General features: G+C 38.2%; 1 protein-coding gene across 4 annotated transcripts in view; it reads left to right on the plus strand.

The window, feature by feature from the left end:
• Positions 1 to 11,922: 11,922 nt before the first annotated feature.
• Positions 11,923 to 22,210, plus strand: part of CSNK1G3 (casein kinase 1 gamma 3) — a 71,488-nt gene continuing 61,200 nt past the window's right edge. For all 4 annotated transcript variants that reach the window (XM_041484148.1, XM_041484149.1, XM_041484151.1 and 1 more), the window contains exon 1: positions 11,923 to 12,148. The gene's annotated coding sequence lies outside the window, so the exon portion shown is untranslated. The remainder of the gene's footprint in view (positions 12,149 to 22,210) is intronic.

A 22,210-nucleotide genomic window follows, 5' to 3' on the forward strand; every position in this document is an offset into this window, starting at 1 on the left:
GCATTTCGACCTTCCATGTTTTTCCACTGACTTTAAAAAAGTTTTAGATTAGGACATGAATTACTTAATTTCTTTCACATCAAACTACAACAGTATTAATTCACTCAGTTCCATCTTCCTCTTTTTTGGCACAAAAATTCACCTGCAAGTATTGATTATATACTTTATCTAAACTTATAGTTCTATCATTCTCTGATAGAGTTGGCAAGCAACATAATAATGTAAATACTACCCATATAAAGAAGATGGGGATTCCCCCCCCCCCCCCCCCTCAGGTTTTCAGAGGTACAGAATTTATAGGCTGACACAGTATAGTACTAAAAGCAAGTGTGAGTTTTGGCCTATCTGCCCAATTATATGACCACTGGAAATCTTTTGGGAAAAGATTGGAAAACCATTGGCTTGAATTAATGTACGTGTAGTCTTGAGACAAGGAACTGGAAATTATGATCCTTATGGGCCTCTTAGAAAGTTATTTTTTAATTTAGTTGTGTCTAATTTTTATATACCTACAAATGTGCACTGCAAATATAAAACGGATGTTTTTAACATTGAATTAAATTTATGATTTCAAGAAATTACATGAGCAGAGGTCACAAATTTCATAAATAAATTTATTTGCGGTAAAAAGCAGTGTTAGACTGCTTGATCCTGCTGCAAAGTAGGATAAAGTGCTGGTATATTTTCCCATGAAGGCTACAAAGCTGAGGTGAGGGGGGAATAGTAGTACTGTTTAGATGGAGGATAAAAGAATCTTTTGGCTGAATGTTAAAAATACACTGGGTAAGCAACACTAATTAATTTTGGCAACATTGTGTGTTGACAAAGTTTCCCTTGCTGTAATTGCTTAGCTGTTTTGGGTTTTTTATCTCGTTGGCTGGTTGGGGTTTAGTGTTCATTTTTTGCTTGTAGGTTTGTTTTGTTACAATGATCTAAAAAATAAAGAAACTAGTTGCTCTCAAAATTTTTACAGTGGACTGTCTGAGAATGGATAGCATTTCAATGGTGTAACAGGAATAAGAAAAGATTTCATAGTTCCTTCAAATTGTCAAGGGTCTACTTTCGTTAGCCTTGCCAGAGGAAAAAAAATAAAACACAAACAATTAGTGAAATAATTGAGAATTTACTCTACACAAATATAATTAGTGTAGAATATATAGAAGTTTAAATAATTTGAAAAATAATTACAGCAGATTTAAAGCCATCAGGGAAAAAAAATATTTATCAATATACAAGAAGTCTACACCACAAGCAGTGCTACAGCTTCTTGTTTAGATTTTGTTAACCTAAGCAATGTCTTGGTAACTCAGACCCTTAAATTTTTCTTTTTTTCCTTCTTGCATTTCAGACTGTGATGGGAGTTAAAATGCCTACACTGCACACTGTCTGAGCTTTTATTAACTACACTAAGAACAAATGAGACACACTTCTCACACAACAGAAGTATGGTGATTCAGAGACCTTAAAGGATTTCCTTCCTCCACTCTCCTACTGTCCCAGCAGAAAACAACTTCATATATTTTCTTTGTCTTAACATTTATCTTCATTGTTCCTCAGATTCAACAATGTCAAAAACTTTAAAGAGTGACATCCTGCTAGGTAGCTTCTATTGTCATGAAGAGGACATTCACACTCTTTTGAACCTTTAGGTATGCAGTGAAAATGGGATTAATATCTTTATGCAGGGTGGGTTTTATCTGCAACTACATGGCAGGGATTTTTTTTTATCCCACGTGGAAAAACAAAGATAGCAACTTACTGCCAATTTAAATGGGAAAAAAATGTAACTTAACTGCAATGTTTTGAAAAAGAGTAAATTGCTTACTCTTTGGAAAGAGTTGTTGGGCTTTTTTTGAGTCAGATGCACAGAGACAAATCTTCAGTGATACAATGGCTTTCTACACTATACTTAGTGTGATAGAATTTCTATTTTTCTTAAGATAAATGTCTTGTCCTTTGCCTTTTCATCCTACAATGTTGTTGTGATAAGGCACGAAATGATGACACAGACACTGCTGCTCTCGAGGGGAACAAAAAGAAGAAGCTTTATTTTCTGACTCTAACATTTATAGTTTTCCAAAGGTGACAGTGGATTGGAGGGTGACAGTGCCACCTCTCCAATGCCACTGGACAGACCAAGGGTCTATCAATTCTCTCCACCTCCATGAAAGAATGCAAAACATAGGTTATTTACAGAACTGTGTGTGAGAAAGTTTGTTGAAAGTATGTAAACATCAGAAGGCTTAACAAAGTCTTACAAAATCAGGGCGACATCATGTCACTCTTATTTTTTCAAAACAAAAGACAACTACAAATCCAAGTGTGATCTGTACTTTAAATGTATGTTAGAAATGTGCGCCAATCTGATTTTTTTTAATGATCTAATGATAAAAATTCCTGCATCTTATAAGACCAAATCACCTAGCAGCTGAAATGCCAGGTGAACTTCAAGACAGACAAATGTGAAATGATGGACCTGGGGCAAAACAATGCTAGTTTCACACATAAAAAGTTGGGCTGATCATAACTACATAGAAGATGGACCCTAGTTTATGTGCAGAACTTCAATTTAATACTCTATAAAGGCAAAAACAAAAGAAAATTGGAAATTAAAAATAGTTTGAAAATAATATGTAAAGAACCGTATCATCATCCTGATTCTTATCCCCCTGATCTTGGAAAAGGCGTATTGGAATTACAGAAGACTCAGAGGACGGTAACACACATGACCAATGCATGTAACAGTTTCTTTAAACTTCTTTACGAGGAACAAAAGAAGGAGGTGGATTTTTCAGTTTGGGAAAAACATCCCAAACAAACCAAAGAACCCTGTCCTAATCAAAAGAATAGTTTAGTAAGGGTTATGTCAGAGGCTGCAAAATCACTGGTGGCATAAATTAAGTGGGACTTCTAACAAGAGTCAAGGCAGAGACGATCCAGGCTCAAAACAGGCAAAATTCTTCAGACAGGAGCTGCATATTCTGTGAATTTCTGCACTACAGGATGTTGTATGTCAGTGCATAGATTTGACATGAGCTCAAACGGAGCCTGGACTAACATTGCAAAAGAGATCTGTTGAGGGCTACTAAACAGAAAAAGCAAAAGAACTCCCTGATGTGAAAGCAATTGGCGACTTGGAAAATACATGGGGGCAGTCTCATAAGTGACTGCTATGTTCTTACTAATCCTTGGGTAGTGATGGTTTGAGTCCTTTGGACAAACAACAAGGATCCTGTGGAATGCTGTTTGCATTTGTTCTCATATGAAGGCCAAGGGCTAATTTCAAAAGATGCTGCAGGCTTCCAGTCTTGCTGGTTCAGGTGGAAATCCCTCAGTACACCTTTTGATCAGACTGGTGTTATCTTACTTTTAGAGTTTCTCCAGATGGAGTTTCTATGAATACAAACTGTTTACAAGGTACCTTATCGAAGTAATTTTCGTAGGGGAAAACTTCGGGAAGTTTTGTAAAAGTTAACTTTTTTTTCAGATGAAAATGGAAAGCATAAGAGGATACCTCTGGGTAGTAATATATCCCTGTCTTCAGAAGGAAGAACAATAGAGGGAAAAGAAATCTATGAGCCAGTCTATTCAGGGATCCACTAGCTGCTTCAAGACAGCATATTCCATTGTCTCAGTTTTCATACAAGGGCATAAATCAGGATATATTTTACCTTTGCAACCGAGACAGACCTTAAACAAGATGAAATATGATTCTTAGAACTAGAAATTTGCTTGTGTGATTTTGTATCATCAAAAAATTTCTCTCTTAAGTTTAATAACTTAAGAGAGAAATGAAGTTAAGTAATAACTGCATTATTGGGACACCAGCACCCCCCCCAACAAAAAACCAAACAGAACTAATCCAACCTGCCTTCTGCTGACAAGCAAATCCCTCAAAACTCAAAGTAAAAAAACCACAACAACCCCCAAACATGTTAATAACTTACGTATAGCAACTATCTGTAATAACAAAAAGGTCACATTTTATTTATCTTATCTCTCTACCTTCCCCCTACCTTCCCCCACATGATCTTTTCTTTTTTTCCAGTACAGCAACAGCTGCCAGAATTTGGAGATTACAAATTCAAGGATTTTCACAGAAAAGCTGTTCACAGAAATGTCCTTGATCTTATAATAGTAATCATCATCCCCTGACCTTAGCATTTTGTTGAATGTACTACTATTCTTCATGAATAAAGAAGAGGAGTTCTGTGGAAATATCCATGTTTTCAGCAATCATTGGAAAGTTTCCAGAGAAAATGATATAATAGCAGCAACATAGAGCATATAAGCAGCCCTTAAAAACTGATTTTTATTGATTTAATAAAAAAGCAGTGATGTTAAGGAAGCCAAGCTATTTCATCCTTTATACTCCATCTGGTGGTATAACTGGTTTCTGTTTCAGGATTGAGCAGGAAATCTTATTTCGTCCTCCAAATCCATGTGAACCCAATTTTCAGAAATTTAATACTCATATCTTAAAAAGATCCATAGGGCTTTTTAGGGTCAAAATTAGTGCAATAAACTCTTAAGAAATCAATAGGATAGATAATAACATAAAGTCAGGAGAATCTCCTTTTGAATGTGATTTAACAGCAAAGTTATTTTTTTAGGTTCAGTTCTTCCTTAATTTTCTACCTGTAAAATTAAGTCCATTGATCTCAATTTTCAAAGAAAATGTAAAATACCATGATCAATCCAGTGCTACATTTGTATCTGGAAAACCAAGCAAAATCAACAGAAATCTGAACATGCATTTTTACTACTGTAAAACTAGTTACTTCCAACAGGAAAGCATTAGTTGAGTAATGATGGATGTAACTTGCTTCTCTTTAACATTTTAATGAGAAACACACATTCCCATTAATTTTCATAAGAGCCAGTACAGTTCATAATAGGATACAAATCTTCAGAAAATTCTCTAGCTTCTACTATACAAAAGCCACTTGGTCTAGGTAGGACAGCCATAATTTTGCCTTGTAGCTCTGTATCTGATCAATTACTCTATTTCAGGAAAAATTTTTAGTGTCAATGAGCAGAATGCTATTGACTTGGCAGACAATTAGAAAGCCAAACCCTAATGTGACTCATGTACTATTGATTTTCTAAAGTAGCATTCAAACAATTAGAAACCTAGAGAACAGATTTGAGTGCAGAGTCTTGGGTGTAACAAGGGTCAAAATCTAGATTCAAAGGACTATTGCTGCTCTTCAAGGCAAAGGTTTGGGAAGAACTACAAATATTGACAAAGCCAAATCATGAACCTTTTAGCAGCTGGCATAAAAATCAAGTGCAATTTCTAGTGCAGTTTGTGATATATTAGCAAACGTAGCATTTTAAAAACCTTGAACCTTACTAACTACTCTTATGAAAGGAAATGTTGCAGAATAGCTTGAAAGACATAGTTTATTTGTAGTTCCTTACTGTTAGAGTAAAAGAGGAAAATAATCACTAAGATGTGATGTCAGTGCCTGAAAAAGATTGAAAAAAATTACATTATAGCAATAATCTTCTGGGTTTTGGTTTGGGTTTTTAAAATTATTTTTCCAGAATTATGGAGGCCCTTCTAAAACATACTGAAAACATGAAATGGCATAGAGAACATAAGGAATCTATATTACTGAAAAAGAGAAACTACTCTTAAAAATTTTCTACATTAATAAAAGAAAGCTCAATTTTTTTAAAAAAAAGCCTGTATCAGGTTAAAATAGTTATAGGTGCAATCACAGAATGAAAACAAAGAAGTCCTTTTATAATGAAATCAATAGATTTATTTCTAAATATTCTGACACAAGGGTCTAGTTTTATTTTCAACATTTGCTGGCAAGCGCAGCTTTGAAAGTGTCTATGAGACAGAAAACCTTTCCAAATACCTCTTTGATTTTTTGCCAGAAACTTTCAATCTCCATGTTTTCTTGTTTCTAGATTTTGAACTTTGATGATCATTCTTAATTACATGAAAAAATACACATGTTCTGTTCAACCTCTTGGATAAATGACAAACTGATTACAAAAGGTTAAGCAGGTCTATGATTAAATGCTTAAAAAAACCAAAATCCTATCTGTACATGAAGAAGTGTTAGGTCAACAATCAGATCACTGATCACTCTCTCAAATTCTAGAATTGTAGCATTTTGCCCAAGTACCTGATTTTCTCTACATTATCATGTGTTCTTACACATGTGGCCTTTTCAGTCCTTTCACTTGGCCTGACTCACACTTTTTTAGTACAACTGAATGGGATAATTCACCACTTGTATGGAAACAGATTTAGATGCAGTTGAGACCTATCATGAATGAAGTGCTACATGTCCTCATGTCTTTTTTTTGGTTTTTTTTTGTTTTGGTTTGGTTTTGGTGCAACTCTGATTTCCACCACCTTTTAAAAGCTCATTAGTATGGAGGGGATCAGCCTGATCACAGGACTTTTCCACATCTCTCCCTTATGTAGGAGTACTCTTCCTTGGTTATAGCGAGTTCTTCCAAAGAAAAACAGTGACCAGCAAACTGCTGAGCACTTAGCTCAACCAACAACTTCAGGATTGTGATGAGAAAGTAGTATAACATTTGTACATGGGTCAGATGACATAAACAGCTGAAGTGAATTACTGTTTTTTAATTTAAGGTAATGGCATTCTATCAATTTTTTATTGCTGCATGATGTATGAGATTGATGTATTACAGGAATTCTCTAACTGGTCATGTAACCATCCTTAGCAATGACAGTGCTATACCATGAACTGCACAAGCCTCATGCTTCTCTCATGCAGTATTAACAAATCCAGGTTCCTTTCTGTGCTTTCTACATTCATAAAAGGACTATAAAATGCTCCTTGTAGTCCTAAAATTTTTGGAATCTGTAAGTGGACTCCAGTCTGCAATGCATACTGCTAAGTCCAGCCAGGTAAGGCTTTCTCCTTCACACTAGCATTACTGCCAAACTGCATGAACTTTAGAACAAATGAAAGGTATTTCAGGGTTGTTTGTTGTCTGTTTGTAGGCACATGTTTACAGCAGCCAGGAAAAGATTCCCTCCACTGCCTCTCCACACAGATCTGGCGCAGTGCTGGCTTGTAACTATGTACTTTATTACGTCACAGTAATTTTTTTAGCACACACTGGTAAATTTTAGTCCAGAACAAAGGACTTAAACTAAAGAGTAATTAAACAGAATTTGGAGGATGGTCCATAAAAAATAATTAATTTACTGCAGCAGCTTATGTTACTGCCTGCTCAGCTCTATTTTTAGGTGTTGAGATCTTCCTAGGCATATGGATTAAGTTACAAGATCCTGAATGGAAAAAATTTTAAGGAACTGTGTGTGAAATACCACATTGAGAAGAATCATTCTAAATGAGCTTGATTGGCTCAAATCCTATGTCAGTGGAAAAAAGACCAATATTTAGCAAATGATATCGAACAAATATTTAGAAATTGAGTTTAAAATCCGGGGTGGAAGGAAGAATCCCGTTTATTTCTTCCCCATGTGAAATGAACAAAGATCTTAAGAAGCCGGAAGAGTGCAGCGGCGGCGGCTGACCTTAAGGTACGTCCTGGCTAGCTGCGGCCAGCACCGCCGGCAGCACGGGGGCACCCTCCCGATCCGGGGCTCGGTCAGGGGAGCGCCTAAGGCTTTCGCCTTAAGGGACGAGGATCCGCGGCTGAGAGAGAGGGCTGCTAACCCACAGGAGGCAAATGAAGAGACGGACTCCAGAGGTAGTACAGTCTGGACTTACCGTCCAGGGGAGCTACCAACTGAAGACAAATCAACTGGGCTCCAACCTGGGTTTTTAAAGTGGGGCGGATACAGAGAGGCAAAGTGGTCTTCAGCAAATCAAAGAAAAGGTGGGAGTGGTGGTGGGATAACTGACATGTAGGGAAAACCACTGAGGGTAGAGCAGGGGTGGAGTCCTGGCCCCTGATCCAATCACTCGATGCTCAGGATGGAAGATTCTAGACAGAAGGGCTGGGGCACCGAGTGACAGACAGGGAACCAGGGAGGGACTGAGGGAATGGATACATCAGTTGCTAGGGGTAACAGGGAGGGGAGATTTGACGGAAGGGGCGATCAAGGAGAGAGAGAACCAGGGCAGAACCATTACAACAGAAAGGGGTGTAAGGAACAAACCAAATCGGCATACAGCATAACAAAACACAATACAACAGAAGAGCTTTTAAGATGTGAAGGAAAAGTGGGACTATAATACTTAAAATCCAGACTTTATGCCTGTGGGTTTCTAGTGCAAGAATTTAATTTATTAGTATCTAGTAATTAAATAGTTCAGCATGGTAAGGGGGAATAAGTTCATTAGTGAAATACAGCATAAATAAAATGGTGTAGGCTACTGGAAACGGGTGTTGAAATACTGCCAAATGGTGAACACTAAAATGAAAGCTGAAATATTACAGAGACTGAAATATCATGTCACCTTTATAATAAAGTACTTTTTAAAAAGATAAAAAGTTTTAGAAAGTTAAGAAGTGTGGTACCTGGCAATTTCTGTTACTGGTCTGTATGTGCAGGAATTGTCAAAGGATTCCATGAGGGCAATAATGCTGTCTAGGACTAAACACTGGAAGTACTTTTTCCTTCACTTTGAACAGCATCCGTATATATACACAGCAAGTGCTATATAAAGTCATCACTTTTTGGGATGTTCACATGGTGGTTTTGGCTGGGACAGAGTAAATTTTCTTCACAGTAGCTAGTAGGAGGCTGTGTTTCACGTTTCTGCTAGAAACACCGTGTGTGATAACACGTGTGTTTAATATGTGTGTAGTTAACGCTGGGCAGTGCTTACAAAGAGTCAAAGCCTTTCCTTTCCTGTCTGTTGCTCGCGGCTGCTTGGTTTCCTCTCACCATTACTAGGCTGGGTCCACAAGGAGCTGGGATGTGACACAGCTAGGACAATGACCCCAACTGACCACAGGGATGTTTAGCGTGTGGTGTCATGTTCAGCAATTAAATCTGGGGGAAGAAGTAAGAAGGGGGGATGTTTGGAGTTATGGTGTTTGTCTTACCCAGTCACTGTTATGTAGGATGAGGCTCCGCTCTCCTGGAGATGGCTGAACACCTGCCTGCACATGGAAAACAGTGAATTAATTCCTTGTTTTGCTTTGCTTAGGTGTGGCTTTTGCTTTCCATATTAAACTGCCTTTATCTCAACCTACAATTTTTCTGGCTTTTAATCTTCCAGTTCTCTCCGTGATCTTACTGGTGAGGTAGGGAGTGAGTGGCTGCATGGAGCTTGGTGGCTGGCTGGGATTAAACCATGAGAACTCCATAAAGCTTAAGCACAGCATGACTTTGCTATTTTATTTTATATCTCTATTATTTTATGTATTTGATATATGGCATGGTATGCCTCGGTTGCTGTTGGAGATTAAGATGACATGTAGCAATCATCCACTTTCTTCACCATTGCAGCTCGACTGTAATTCCAACAACCCCAGACTGATGCACCTTTCTGTAAATTCTGGCATGTACAAAGCATCTTCCTCTTTTGCCTTACGTTCATCACCTAAATCTTAGAATTACAGGTTACTAGGTAATTTGTTGAGTCAAACCAACAGCTAATGATTTTTTTTTTTTTAATAACAAATCATAACTGGAAAAATATCCTACAGCTTTTACATAAAAAAAAAATCTGCACTTATTGTTAGGTTTATGAGAGTATATTTAGAAAAGATTGGGAAAACCAAACCAGTACTTGTGAATACGTGCCCATTTCTGATTAAAGTTGATTGAAAATTTCAGGACAATTGTACAAGATGAACTTAGCATCACTGTAATGCAAAACTTGTTTTTGTCTCTGCTTGCTTGTGAGAGTGGAATGCTTGTGTCCACAAGGATTCTGTAAAACTAACAGGAATTAAGTATATGCTCACTCCTCTTTCATTAAGGCATCTTTTACAGCACAGACTGCCTATGGAGGATTTTTGGCAAAAGGAATTCAATGTCTACTGAGACAAGGAAATAAGCTTCAGCAAATGACTTCTGAACGTTTTTTAAAGCTATATTGCTGCTAATTCTTTTTTCTATGAGGACTTCTAGAATGTTTTGGAATGTGCCAACTTTACCTAAAAAATTATTTGAACAAGCAATACTCCAAGCAATACGTCAGAACCTCCAACACTTATCCTTTGCATCCTCTCTCCTCCATATTTATAATGTCGGAAAAACAAGTTGTTAATAAACTTTTAAAGTTGTTTTTATGTATTCAAATATAAAAAAAGGTAATACTTAAAGGGGTAATGATCCCTTTAAGGGGTCATTTAGACCCTCAGTGGCCTAAATGATACTCAAATCTCAAGGTTTTTAAAATGCTACTCCCCTGACTGGACAACTAGGAAAGAGCCTAAAATCTCTTCTTTTGCACAAGCGTTGGCACAAAGTCTATTACATAGTGTGGTAAATAGGTATGATTCGTTCTGACGAAAATTGAAACAGTAATCAATATTGATACAGTAATTAATATTTGGAAATAATAAAACAGTTAAAGGTGTAATGCCAAGAAAGAAAGGGAGAGGAGGGGTTCCTCCCTGCCCCCTTCTCCTGCAGATGTTCAGAACAGGAAGAAGCAAGAGATAACTATTAACTAAATTTATTTGGAAAAGAGGAGAATTTGGTTGGACAGCACGAAAATGTTAATTATATGAGATTTATTGCTTTAATGTTAGAACATAATATTGGCTTATACTGTACCAGCTTGGTGTGCATGTGTAATCCAAAAGGTGAATTAAAGGACACCGGGGAAGAGGAGAGGCCTCCCTCAAAGAAGACCCCCAAAGAGTGGCACGACTCCCTAAAAAAATGGTAGAGCATGCGTGGTAAAGGTGATGATGAGGGTGGCGATGCAAGTGTGACGAATCGAAAATGGGAGTAATGACATACAGCATAAAAGGGGGAATTTTGGCTTGGCAATTCATACGTGGCGGGGTGACGGGAGTCAAGCCCTGCACTCCATACCCCGTGCGGTTATTTTTGTTTATGTGCTATTATCAGAACCAAATTATTCCTTATTTTAACCAAATTATATTGCCAATATTCTGAGTGCATTCAATTATATATATATTAAGCTACTTAATTAAAATTGCTGTTAATTTAATTTTGGTTGGGTTTTTTTTTTTGGTTGGATAATTGGGCAAATATAACACATAGTATTTTTAAGTTTCGTTTTGTTCTTTTTTTTTTTTTTTTTTTTTTTTTTTTTTTTAATAATTATGTGGCAGCTCTTGCAGACATCAAGTGAGAGTGGGGTTCTGATTGCCCCGTTTCCCGCGTGGGCACACAGGACATGGAATGCAGGATGCCCGAGCAGGGTAACCGCACCCACGGGTGGTGACAGTGCCGAACAAGCGCTGTGGCAGCTGCCAGGCGCGGGGGGCACAGGGCGGGCACAGCATTTCTGTGAACTGCCAGGCGCGATCCGCCAGGCCACTAAGGGTGCTGGCATTAGGGGACTGCTACCCAGCAGAGGATGGAAGAGAGCTGCGGCTGCAGGCGCCCCGCGGCTGCGGTCTGACACTGAGCCGCCGCTGGGCACAGGGCAATCCCTGGAGGCCAGCCCTTCACATACTAAACAGGTACATTTGTCCCTGTAAGGAGAAGCTCGAGGCGAGGCAGGCGCGCAGATGAGCCGGGGCAGGCGCCGCGGCCTCCTCTGAGCGCGATCTCTGAGTTGTGAGGGGAGCAGCGGAGCCGAGGCCCGCGCACCTCCCACGAGTCCCCTCCGGCCGCTGCCGCCGGCGCCGCCCCCACCCGCGCGGCCCCGTCCCCAAGTTGCCCCGCCCCGCCCCGCCCCGCCGTCATTGGCTGCCGGCTCTGCCCACCAGCAAGCCGCGCCCCCTCTCCCAACCTGACGTTCGCTTCCCGCCCCCCGAGTGGCCGGCGTGCCCTGTCAATCACCCGCGCTCCGGGCTCGCGGCGCGTCCCGCCCGCCCGGGCGCCTGTGCCGCGGTGGGAAGGGGCGGGCGCTCGGGGCCGCCGCCGCCGCTTCCCCTCCGCCTCGGGGTGCCGCCCCGGCCGGCCCCGCTTCGGAGCCCCGCACCAGGGGCGGGGCGGGTCGGGTCGGGACGGGAAGGGAAGCAGACCCTGGAGGTGAAGGGCCGAACGCCGAGTCTGTGTCCCGCTTCCCTGGGCTCTCCGGTAAGTTGCCGTCCCCGGCCGCCTCTCGGTGCGGCGGCGGTGGCGGTTGCAGCGGTCGCAGCACCCCCGTGGGCCGAGGCCTTGGGCTGGCTCTCTCCTCCTTTCCCTGGCGGCCGCGGGACTTGCGGGGGCCGTGGAGCCTCTGCGAGCGCGGCGGCGGCCAGGGCGGCCGCCCCGGCCGGGGCAGAGAGAGCCGGCGGCCGTGCGGGGCCGTGCCCCGGGCGGTGTGCGGTGCCCGCGGGGCTCGGCCGGCGCTGGGAGGGCCCGCCGCCTCCCGTGGCTGCGCTCCCGGGTGGCAAAAGCCGTCGCTGTGAGACCTCCGAGTGCCCTCTCCTGCAGGAGTTGCTTGCGGCGGTGGGGTTCCCTGTGTGGCTGCTGGCCGTGGTTGCTCCGACCGAGCACCAAGCTGGGTTTGTAGGAACAAGTATATTTGTTTCCTGGTCTATAGAAGCAGGTTGCTGGAGTGCGATTATGCTGGTTTAGCACATTAGCAGGTTAGAGGCAAACTGAGCTGCCAGTACTCTTTTATTCTTACCTTTTATTTCGCTTTTCAGGAAGTTATTTATAGGCGCGCTCTGAATGTAGTGGTTTTACGTTTGATTAAAATCTCTAAAAGTGGCCTTTCAGTGATTCACCATGGAACTCGGACAGACCTTATTTTCAGGCATTCTTGTTCGTTTTACTGGTACTCCCTTAATGAGTGATGAAGTGACATGCGATTGTAAAAAAAAATTGCAATATAATCGAAGACTTTTTTTCTTGCTGAATTTTATAGTTAAGATCATTTGTTATATGCATAGTTAGAAATAGATACTCTGCATGTGCTTAAGCATGATTATAAGTGAAGCACACTGTTAAGCATATTAAGCCTTGCTGCCTGCGTTATGACTGCTTGTAAGGATAAACAACTTACCTGCTCTTTAGACTCACGCCTCTTCTTAACCCACTTATCTAGTGAATGCATTTTATCCCAAGCTGCACTGGGATGTTGAAGTCCAAGACGGGAGTAATGCAATTTTGTTTTAAAGGGAAAAGATGAGATAAGTTGATAAAAGATGAGTTAGATGTGCTAACTATATTTTAGGGCATGTGTTCTCTCGACCTTAATATCCTTTAGTCAGTTTCTTTTTAGTTGAAACATTTCAACAGTTAAACAGTGTTTTCAGTGGAAAATGTTTTCAGCAACATTTTGTTGTGCTGGCCTGAAATGAAGAAACTACCTGGCAAACGGTAGATTATTTACATTAGTTGAGAATGACTTTCAGCTAATTAAATTAATCTTTTTCTCTTTTGCCACTCTGCATCCAATAGATGTGTTGACTTATAAAATGTAAAGTATTTTCAGAATCTAAAGTACTAGTTCTGATACATCACATTTTCTGTAGAGCTTTTTTTTCTGTGTGATCAAGATAAATATATTCAAGATTAGTTAAGAGAATTAACCTGCGACAGGCCATGTCTTTACCCTTCCGAAGTTGTTCTTCCCCTTAAAAAAAAGAGTAACTGAACCTACGAAAGAGTTTTTCCCTTGTCCAGCCTATTTATGTACAATTAACAAGACTGAATTTACTTCCTTTTGTCATATTTTCATAATTAAATTAATTGCATTACTAAAGCTCATGCATTGTATTAAATCTTAGTGTCCCCACTGTATCCACAAAGTTTGTCCTATGGAAATAGAGTTGTTCTTGGTTCACTAGTTACTGTGTTAAATGGTTCTGTGATTAGGAGTATTAAAGTTAAATGTATTTCTAACATTTTTACTCTTGTCTTGAAAATTTGTTTAAAAAAGACTAGGATGTCTACTGATGTTAAGAATAATGAGCTTAGAATAAGAGAATATGAGCTTAAGAATAATGTAGCTTAGTTATGCCTTTGAGACAACAATAAATGGATCATGAGGAATAGGGAAGTGACAGTGGTTACTTTTCTCTGATATCTTCTAATTACGAAAAAGAAATTGCTAAAGAACAGGGTACGGATCAGCTGTATTAACTGTCTTTATCTAACTTTGCTCCAGCTGAACTTTTTTTTCAGTCTATTGTAGACAAAACATATAGTTATGTCTTGTTCCTCAGACTGCTCTTTGTACTTTTGAGTGATTTCTTTGGGATGTTGTACATAAAAGTAATAATGCAATTAAAACCACACACAAACCACAGGAATAACAAAGTTGTAAGGCAGTTTGACATACTGTTTCTTCACAATTTAGGCTCACTGATTCAACTGCAAATTGATGTTTAGAGTTCTCAGTCAACCCTTAATACCTCACCTGAGGTTTTATGAACAAACTACCTGGTCGTGCTTAAGGAAAGAGTGGGACAATCCTTTTCATCTGTGGTCTGGGTTTAAATTATCTAAAAATGATCGTGATACTTGGGAGTAATTTATTAATGTAAATGCATTGGTGTGTTTCCAGTGTACACTGGGCCTTTAACACACTTTCAAAAATGTTTTGAAACTTCTATATAATTGATTTCCCTGATCTAGTAAAAGGTAAAAAAGTAACTTTGAAGTAATTGCTGTATATTTTCTGACAATCCTTAATTTTTTTAACGCTATGCAGGCATTTTAATGCCTCCTCAGTGCTGCTGCAGAACCGATACAATGAGATCAAGCCTGATGCTGTTGTGCTTGTTTTTCTAAGTGTAATTCTGAATAGCCTGCCAGACATTGTCACTGGACTTCTAGAGGTTTGTAAGCTACAGCTGAAACAGCTGGGTGAAGAAAAATGTGTGTTTAAGCTAAATAGTTGCTTAAATAAAACCAGTCTATTGAGAAGGTAGTTAAAAGCTAGGGTGATGATAACAGATAAAGACAGTGACTGGAACATCCCTCCCTCCCTGTGATCTTAGGTAAGCCACTTACAATTTAATGTCCCCTCTTTGGCGTAGGGAGGATGTAGAAGAGGAGACGTCACATACCAATCCATGCTGTGGAATTGTTTTGGATTGTGGTTACTTAGGGAGCTTTCTGAAACTAACTTTCAGAGGAAGTTATGAAACTCTTAGTTGTATAGTATGGCATAATTTCTTTTGGTGAGATTTAGCTTACCTGTTATATTTTCTTCTGCTGTTTTATAGATGATATGTTACCTTAAATTTATGAAAAGGTTTCTTTCTAACAAAAGGGGTAAAGAATATTTATATATTAAATATACATATATGTAAAAATATAAATATTTGTGGTAAATATACAATATAAATGTACAAAAATTTCAGAATATTACAAATGTGCTTGCCAGTGCATTCTTCTAGCCTGTTTATTGAACTGCATGTTCCTTATCTCTTACAGAGGACATTTTAAGCATCTACGCTTCCCTCTCTTCACCACCTCCTTTATCTGATGTTTTTGACTTTGTGTAGGAAACCTTTTTAAAAATCCCCATTTGACTGTTAAAAGAAGGGTATTTAGTACAAAAGAAGTATATTATTCATATCTGTAGGTATGAAAAGCTAAAACAGTTATCTTGCCATTTGTGTCTGGTATCTTGCCTTGTGCTGTGGAGTTAGTAATGGGACACGTACTGATCAATCAGAAATGTCTTTGCTGAAATGTTTACTCAGATAACTGTAGGTCACAGAAGCCCGTGATGCACACAAGTAAGATTTGCATATTCAAGTAATTTTATTACTTAATTTGACTTTATGTGTAACATCATTAATGTAACTACAACTGTTTTTTCCTATGCTTTAGGATCTTCTCTAGAGGTAAGCTTACTAGCCAGCTTAGCTTTTAACATACCAAGACTTTGTAGTAACATTTTACTTAACTTAGTTATTAAAGGTCATTAAATTACTAAGTTAAGTAAATTTAATGTCTTTTTCCTAGAAATAAATTTTTTTCCTCCAGTTTCCCTGTGTGGTGATTTGCACTCTTCATCAACGTGTGTTTTGATTCTGTTAATTTTGATTAAGACAGGATGTGGACTACAACAGTGGAGGATGATGTCCTTTTCAGTTAGCCAAAAATTCAGATGTTTTATGGCAAGCAGAGCCTAGATTTCAGTTTCAAGTATGTGGTTTGTCACAGCTTCTTGTATACTCTGCAGTTGTTCGTTGAGTACTTTGTGAGTTGCCTGTGTTCAGTAAACCCTGTGCAATAACAGAATGTAGATGGGGCAGTTTCCATCAGAAGCAGAGTTGAAGGTGGTGTTGGGGTGGCAGTTTGTGTATGGAGGTCACTGGGGTGTGATGTCCTTGAACTGATGCACTTGATGGGCTTGTGAAACACCAGTCATTGTGGCTCTGCTGCCGATGTTGGAAGGGCTCTTCTCTCTAATATGGGGCATTCCCCTGCTCCATTTCTGGCTTTGCAGTTTTGTAGCTCCACTCTTGCTCTCCATGCCGTCTCTTGTATCAATTCCCGTGAGTTGATTGAGCTTCTGTTGAGTAGAGTAACTGAGTTTGTGGGTTTTCTGGTACTCTGGGTAAGTGAGTAATGGCTTCACTGAGATGTGGGAGTGCTGATGGTGAGTGATGGGAGCAGCAGGTATTGTGACACATGCAGTAGGAGAAGAGCCATTGTACTAACCCATCAAAATTGTCTAATTGCATTTTGTCATTTGCGTTTTGCAAATTTCAGACTTAGGTTCTATTGAACCCCATAGAATTGTTCTTTTTCGTTCCGTTTGTCTTTGGGCTTGGGATGCTAGTTACCTGGTGAATGTTGAAACTGTTATATTTTAAAAACTTCATTGGCTGCATTTTCTGTTTTTGTAGAAAATACTTTAAAAGCATGGGCTGCTTGACAGGTCCTCTTCATGATGTTGCAAGGTGTGATTTAGTCCAGGATAGGACACATGTCTGCAGCCTAGAAGAAAGTACTATTTAAAAGCTGTATTATTACGTGTAGAAGAATCCTGTGAGTATCTTTCTATATTTAAGGCACCAATCATTTTCCATTTTATGTCTTTATATTTGAATGAAGTAGTTAACATGACTGTTAGGCTGTTTCAACAGCTTTTTGATATAATGGTATAAAACAATCCTTAAAGGCATTCAGTGTTGCTTTAAAGGAGTTCTACTAGCTTATAATGAAGAACATATTTAATTTCATGTATTGATATTTTTGATGTCAGTTTAAATGTAGATAATGTCCATAAAAATACAGCTTTTTAAAATCTCTAAGTAATTGCACAGTAATCTTGGGAAGATGAAGTAAGACTGTAGAGGCTAAAGTCAGGGACACGGTTGCCTTAAGGGTCGTGGGAGACATGTTTTGCTTCTAACCTCAACCACTAGTGTTTTCTTAGTTGCATATCTTACTTTTTCTTAGTTGTATATCTTACAAATACTTTCTTCTGGAAACAGAGGAGTTCAGTATAGAATTTTTTATTACTTTCTGTGGAAGACCACTTCAGTTGGTACTCATTCATTTCTTGAAATGTTCTGAGAATAGGTTGCTCAGTGTATCAAGTTATTAAAGTTACTGTGTAATGTTTGCTGGTGGTAGGCTGAAGCATTTTTAAATCTGGAGAAATAAAAAATTATGAAACTTGAATTTATGGTTAACAGTAAAGAGGGAGGGCAGAATTTCTCCAACAGGCAAGAGGAAGACTAACTAAATTTGTTCTTGAGCTTTTGTCAGATGGAGAGATAAATGTCGTTACAGAAATGCTTTTTGTCTTTGCTTTTAATTTTTCCAACAGTATTTTTCACTATTGTTTCTTTTTACGTAAAACACTGGGAGACCTTTAAGTAAATTTTGTTGAATGTACTGTGAATTTTCTCCTGAAAAAGAGTCTGTTTTTTAAGGAAATGAGGTATTTTTGATCTGCGACTCTCTCATTTGTTGCCTGTAGAAATGTGGAATTTTTAGGGCAGTTTTAACCAAGCTTAGATTGTTATGCCTGTGAAGATATGTACCTATAAGCTTCATAAAAACCAATTTACATAGTGGATATTTATTAACCATTACCATGGTGAAGGAAGGATGTTATATGTTTTGTGCGGTAGTAGCTTGAGAGCTGTTGCAACCTGTAGTACTAGGCAAGCAACAGAACAACTTTCTTCACTGAGCAAGAAGGAAACATTTTAATGTGGGAAGAAAGAAGGGGTTTTGGGAAGAAAGAGAGCTGAAGATGTCTCAGAGGGTGGCCTGTGAATGCTGTTGATATGTGGAAGATAACCAGAAAGGTGACATTACCACACTGGGGCTGTGTGGGTGTTGAACACTAATCTGTAGACAGCTAAGTTTAGCTAACATTGATGCTTTTGAGGAATGATTCTATTTTAATCTTCCTAAGTAGTACATCAAGAGTTTATTATACACAAGTGCCCACATCAACATACTGACATTTTCTCATTTTAGTGCTTGAGAATTTTGTTTTGATTTAAAAATCAGTGTAGTTAGGTAACTGCCATCAGACCTTGACAAAACTGATGTCAACAGCATCAGGTTGTTTTGTTCTCAGAACTTTTAATTTACATCAGATATTTTCATATTCAGTGTCATTTGAATTTGTGTAAAACATTGGGAGACTTGTTTTTTCCTCTGAGTTCCATAGGAAGGCATTGGTTTAAATGTATTTGGTATTACATCACTAATGATGAATCCAAGATCTTAACTGTGGCAGTGTTTCTCCTTAAATTTTTGTCACTGCGCATCTTACGCATTCAATATGAAGGTTTCAAGCATGATTCCATTTGGTATGGTGTCTGAGACTTTATCCATACCATTTTATTCCATATTAAACTTAGAAGAAAAAAACTTTATAGCCTTTTGAAGACCACAGAACTGTGGTTTCAATTTAATGGAGACATTTTAGGTGTAGATTGCAATGAAAGTCATGCAAGTGAGAGGAGAGTTGCAAGTGTGTGTAGTAGTGAAATACTTGGAACTGCTGTAGAAGGTACCTATCTAGTTTATGGAGACAATTAAGACAGCAGAATCGTTTGATTGCCATATAGTTTGTTATTGTTAGAAATCCTTGACAGATTCATAGCTTCAAAACTTAGTCTGGAGACATTTTCCTGTACTGTGAGTTATTCCTTTCCTCACATGTGGAGTTATTAAATTTGAACTTGACTCCTGTCTTAAGTTCTTGAAGTAGAATCTGATAACGTAATTAAAGTTAAGTGACAGGGAATTGTGTCAGAAAACTAAAAATACTTTTAATTTTGAAAACTGACCTTCACAATCACTATGGAATGCTAGAGCACATTATGTATTTTAGCCTATCCAAAATTTAACCTGAAGACAGTTAGTGTCTTTTAGACTGTCAGAAATGTTTTGGGCTTTTTTTCTCTGTAGCACTGGGGTATTTCACAATGCTACTTAATTTTGTCTTCAGATATAGTTATGGTGTTAGATGAAATGCAATACTCTTTTTTTTAATAACTTCTAGATGTGTTAACTTCACAGTTTCTCTGGCCTAGCCTTAGGCTAATCTGAACCTTTCTGTTGTTCTGCTATAATACTTGCGTGCTGTGGTACAATTATTTGTGTAGAAAATTGACACCTCCATTATGTAGTATTAGCTAGCTCAGCATTGGCTTTTTGCCGGCTGAGGACAATGCAGCCCATTGAAGTCGGTATGGTTGTGGTGATGGAAATGTGAAGAAACAAATGATTGAAATATTGCTTAACCATAAGTTTTGTCCTTTCTGTGCTCTTTTTAGAAAATCAGCTTTAATAGTGTCATTGGATTTTAAAAATTATTCCTTGTGTTACAGCTCTCATTTCTGAAAACTGACTTTCAGCTTTGACTCTGAAATCATGATTGTAGGAAAGTGCAAGAAGGATGCATGAGCAGAAGTTTTAACCAAGTAACTGCATGCACTTGCATGGGATCTTTAAGTGAAGTTGGTAGGATTTTGTAGTGAAGGTCTATGATAGATTGTAATTCATTGGTTAGGGCCAAACTTGCTTTCTAGATCAATGAGAAAATAAAGATGTTTATGCAGTAACCAGAGATAGCCATCTCAGCTGATATTTGTTTAGAGTTAACAGAGATTAAGAGATTGCTTGGAGATCTTAACTGCTACATAATTAGCCCAGGCTGTCATTTGTGGAGAAATTGTGTTGAGTTAGGGTGACCTCCAGTACTGTACTTGTTTTCTGATGTGACAGCATTTTGACCATAGCTGGCAGTTTGTGGTGCAGAAGGATGCATTATTGTTCATTAGGTGGTAGACTTTCAACTGAGAAAACTAAGTGTAGAAAACAGATACTGAATTTTGGATATTGGCAGCCCTCTGATGTGTTCATGTGACTTTAAGCCTTGGTACTAGAAAAAATACAGTAGTTTAACTACAATAGACTTAAACTTCAATAACGATGAGGTAGATTTTTGGTTAGTTCTTGTGCAGGCAAGTGGTTGATTAAATGTGTTAATAAAGCTGTTTCTCTATTAGATTTTGTGCATTAAAGGAGGATTATATGTGGCCATATGTGGTTTGTTCATGTACTTTCCCTAGGGAAGTGCCTATATACATGAAAATTTAAATGCTTATTCTAGAATCTCAAATTAATTATTTCTGTTGAAAATAGTGTGTGGCAGTTGATATGGTAAGAGAAAAGTGTAAATTTTTATTTAATATATTTACCACTGGACATGAAAACAAGACTTTTTAGAAGGCTTGGTTATGTAAATTCATTCGTAAGAAAGATACTTGGATTTACCTTGACACTTTGAATTAGGCTGCTTCTTTGAGGGCATCTCATTCTTATGTATTTGAAGATTGAGACTGTATGTATGTAGACTTACCTTCAGTTACCTAAACCCTTGTTTTATGAGGAAAATCATACATATCTGTAAGAGTAACCAAATACATATTTTAAAACAATAGTATTTTTTAGGAATGCTGAGAGTCTAATTTGTACACCAAAATTAATAAATTCTATTATTGGTTTTGCAAAACTTAGCTGAGTCTAGAATTGGTTGGTATTACAGAAGGCAGATGTAGAAAAAGACCGAATGCTGCAAGAATAGTACTGTTTGAGTTTCGGAAAATGAAAATAAGAATCTGTGGAAAACTGAGACTTTTAAGTAAGAAAGAGATTGTAGTGTAGAAGGTACTTGAGATACAAACATTGTATTGTTGGAAGTTCTGGTAATGCAAACAAAATTTACGTGCACTTGTGATCTGTTACTTGCTTTGGAGTGCTGAAGAGCATGTATCAAAATAAAAGTGTTTTGAGGCCGTGCACAGTGAGAAATAAACTGCACAGTCGAGCTCCTGCATGATCTGTTATAAAGAGATTTCATTTGCCTTTGAAATTAGGTTATTATATTTGCCTTCTTAAATAAACACTCATGTCTTCTGAAGTGTGAAAAATTTTATGTGATCAAGAAGTAGCAGTTGCTTTGTGTGTTTTCCCTCTTTGCTGATGAAACTAGGAAGGATTTCAAACTTACTAGTATATTATGTACTTTCTGTCTGTGAAGGAAATGTAGTAAATGTGTGTTCTCTAGATCAATATTTTGAAAAGCAAACTGGCAGAGAAATGATATGGTAGTGGTTTTTGATAGCTTGAATGTTGATCCTGCTGAAGATATTATTTAGGTGCATTTTCACTTCTTGTATGTTTCTTATTTTGTTGTTGTGGAGACAACAGTCTTCCCATGTGAAGCTCAAAAAGACCATCCTTATTTCTTGGATTTGTTCACATCTACTACAAAATACTGATTTTTTTTTTTTTTTTTTTTTTTTTAAGAAGATGTTGTTTCAGAGAATTTACATGTTCTCTTTACAGTGCTTTCAAGGTAATTGTTTACCTAATTGAAGTCAGAATAAGTACCTAAGGAATGGGATAATAAAATAGTCTTTGATGAATTAATTAACTTCTGAAAATATGAAGAGTGGATAATGCCAAGCTGTATTTTGTTTTTATGTGAGAAAAAATTTAAAAAACTTGTAAAATCAGATGCTGTTAGTTTTGGAATTTCCCAGGTATATGAAGTAGATTATATTGTTTAAAGCAAAATGAATTGTTGATGAGTAAGTTTTCATTGTGTACAGGTCACATGTAAAGAACACCACCTAAGACTTGTAAAATGATTCATTAATGAGCAATTTTGACACAGGTTGCTGATAGCTGGAGAGAGAATTGTGTCAG

This window comes from Pyrgilauda ruficollis, unplaced genomic scaffold (assembly GCF_017590135.1).
Source record: "Pyrgilauda ruficollis isolate IOZ18807 unplaced genomic scaffold, ASM1759013v1 scaffold64, whole genome shotgun sequence".
Classification (NCBI taxonomy): domain Eukaryota; kingdom Metazoa; phylum Chordata; class Aves; order Passeriformes; family Passeridae; genus Pyrgilauda; species Pyrgilauda ruficollis.